Below are 3,655 nucleotides of genomic sequence, written 5' to 3'. Positions count from 1 at the left end.
CGCTGCAATTGATGACCATAGCGTCGATGTGGGGGGCGCTGCGCAGGTCGACGTCTCGTGCGTCGAAGGTTAGTGGTATGTGGGACCACTTCGTCTGTACGACCGGGCCAGTGACTGCGACATGGTTGATGCTGCGGTAGTGGTCCCGCTTCTGCCGCTTGGTGTCGAAGTCAGTGCTGGACCCCCTTGTTATCATATGAATGACTCCGCGATACGGTTGATCGGCGAAGTCTTCCTGCTTTGGGGCGTGGGGGATGTTTTGGTGTTGCTGGTGTGGTGGTGGGGGTGGAGGAGGTACGATTTGTACTTCCTGATGGTGTTGGTAAGCGTGGTGCGGTGGATGCGGAGCGGGAGCGTGGATATATGGGGGTGGGGTGGTTGGTAATTATGCGCGACAATTCTGGGATTGTCGGCTGGCTGCGCCCGCGCCATTTTGTCTCTGGTGGCCTTCGTCTCGGGGCAGTCTTTAGTTTGGTGGGCGCAGTCTTCGCCGTGGAAAAGGCAATAGAACCGGCGCGGCGGCTGCGCGCGCCCTCGGCCCCTGCCGCGAGTTCCGTTCCCACGGCCCTGGGGGGGATATTCCTGGCGACGAGGGGGGTCAGCAGCGGGGTGCTGGTTGGCGATGTTGTGTACTTGCTGCTGACTGCGGCCATCTCGACCGGAGTCTGGTTGCGGAGTCCTCGTCCATGTGCGGCTGGACTGCGGGGCATCTTTGGGCTTCCGCTGTGACTCAACCTTGCGCTGGTGGAGCTCTTCGGATTTGGCATATTTTTCAAAGAGCTGGTAAAGCTCCTGGAGGTTGTTGGGTGGATCTCTGATACAATGGCTGTAGAGGACGCCGGCCCGAAGGCCACTGAAGGCCTCTGGAGATTGCGATTCTTCAGGCGCAGGGCGCGCAGCTGTAACTGTTCTTCTGTAGGGACGCCGAGGACCTCGCCGTCCTCGGTGAGATCCGCGCCCTCCTGTGGGGCGAAGCCTGGGGGCTGCTGCGATTGCCCTTCGGTCCCGCAGGTGCGGAAGGTGTCGTCTTCGGTGGGCTCTTGGTGGGTGGATTGGGTGAGGGCGAGGGCCTTGCCCTTTCTTGCGGCAAGCAGTGCTGCCTTCGCAGCCTCGTCAACCTTCGGGTTAGCTCTCTTGGGTGCCATCGCGGGTGGTTTTGTCGTAGCACGAACGGTGGGCGCCAAATGTTGGAACTTGCTCTCAACAGCAAGGGGGCCAACAGGGGGTGACAGTGGTGACAACAGGGTTACGTGCTCGGGGGCAATAGCTCTGTTAATCTGGCCTCTCACGGGCACTGTGCGGGGGTATTTATAGGTGTCTGAGTGCCCGGCGCCTTGTACTAAGGACGCATGTGCCCTCGGACACCTAGTTTATCCCCAGAATATTCCCATAAAGCAGGGTTACAAGCTGTAATTACAAGCATGCCTTTACAGATTAGGCCCGTAACACACGGCGGCCACGCGGGGTCCGTTACAATGGGCCGGATCGCACGTGGGCCTCTGAGCTGGACGAGGCCGCACTGTGGGACGCCTTCGTCGCCGGTCTTCGTCTGATGCCGATCAAGCGAAGGGTGTCTCTGCCTGCTGTCTGTCAGAGCGGCGGCTAAACAGCGGAGACTTCGAGCGAAGGGTAGTGTTTCTGCCTTCGCTCCAACAGCTACCAATTATTCAGCTTCCTTTATTATGGTATCATTAGAGGCACCATATTCAGCAAACCTAGTAATCTTGTCATCATCCTTGTCTTCTTGTGTTCTATCCTTTTAATTTTTTATGCATAGATACACTGATACGCGGAGTTAACACTTAGTCGCTCACAAAATGAGCTATAGTAGCGATAAAGGATGGATTCACATTTTGATCAACCATTATAAGCTTTCTTCTTCTACATATATAATCTATCAAGTAAATTCGAGCGTAAATAGCGTATAAATAAAAAAACATAGTTATTAAAAAGGTTAAAAAGATAACTTTAGCCTTAGACCTAGAGATAAATAGAACTAAGTATGTCTTAAACAATGTTCTTTATATCTCTCCTTTACTGTCTCCTCTAAAATATTTCTCCCTCCTTCATATCTTATTTCTCTCTAGCGGTATCGTCTATATCCCTCCCACTATACATAAATATCTATATTAAAGATATATTTTACTATAGATTTTCATACGTACCTTTAAATATTTAATACATGTTTTAGATTTATTTAATTTGTTGTTTAAAAAATTAAAAGTAATATACGAGATGCTAGAGAATCTCTCTATATATTTATAGAGCATATGTAGAAAAGTTATCTATAGTTAGAGAACGTTGCTTGAATTTTTCTTTCACTACAGTAAACGGAACAAAGTCCGACGGCCAAAGCCGTCGGACATAAGTACTGAACCGTCGGAAATAGATTATCTCCGACGGCAAAGCCTTATCTCCGACGGCTTTAAGCCGTCGGCTATAATTCGTCGGAAATAGCGCAATGTCCGACGGCAGCCGTCGGACATAAGCTATCTCCGACGGCTGCGTGTGCCCGTCGGAGATAACAAATCCCAACCGTTTTACCGGTCGGAACGTGGGCCCCACAGGATTAAGTCCGACGGCCCGTAGCTAGGCCGTCGGACATAAGCATCCCTTATGTCCGACGGTATTTAATGCCGTCGGACATAACACATGGTTATGTCCGACGGCTACCACTAGGCCGTCGGACATAACAAATTACAGAATTTACACAAAATTCTGTTTTTTAAAAAATCTGATATTTACAAAACAAAAACAGATTCATGCACATATACACATTCACATTCACAATCACAAATATACACATTCTAATAAGTATTCACAATCAAAAATATTCTCACATAAATATTAACATTCACAAATTTAACATCAACATATAGGTTCGACGGTTGTTGCAAACTGAAATTGTGTCTCACAAACAAGTGTTGCAAAGTGTTTCATAAATAAACATCACGACACATCAATCATATCCATCGTCTGGATGGTTCGAGTAGCCACCTCCTCCGGCTGGACTCTGCGTGTTGAAAAGGTTGTTGACCCACGAATGTGTTGTGTCGTCTTGCCCAGACCCATCTCCAGGTGCGGCAACTGAAGCGGGTGGTGTCTGAAATCCCTATAACACAAGCACATGAAATAGTAACCACTCAGTTGTTCATTTAAACACATAAGACATCTATGAACATGTCACACACGCATATGTGTACATACCATAGGGAATTGTGACGGAGGCGGAGGCGGAGGTGGAGGCGCCAACATTGGCATTGGCAGTGCAAAGTCCGGAGGCGGCATCCCATATGTCGGCATCGGGACGCCCGCTTGTTGGGCTAGTTGCTACAAATTATATACAAGTCATTGTTGAACAAACAAGATACACATCAAGTGTTTTGCAAAATAAGCTAGAAAATGTTACTTCAACTTACCGAGAGAAGAGCTTGATTTTGGGCCTGGAGGCTTGCATAATACTCGTCCCTTTTCTTCTGGTACTCGGCTTGTTGTCTCTGGTATTCAGATTGTTGCCTCTGGTACTCCAATTGTTCCCTCAAGACTGATTGATGGTACTCTGCCTGTTGACGCAACACTGCAAGCTCTATCTCATGGGCTGCTGATCGTGAACGGGACGACTGTGAAGACGACGATGTGGATTGTCGTCCACGGC

The sequence above is a fragment of the Zea mays genome, chromosome 2 (assembly GCF_902167145.1).
Source record: "Zea mays cultivar B73 chromosome 2, Zm-B73-REFERENCE-NAM-5.0, whole genome shotgun sequence".
Lineage (NCBI taxonomy): Eukaryota > Viridiplantae > Streptophyta > Magnoliopsida > Poales > Poaceae > Zea > Zea mays.
The sequence above is the reverse complement of the archived record's forward strand: the minus strand, read 5'-3'. Positions refer to the sequence as shown.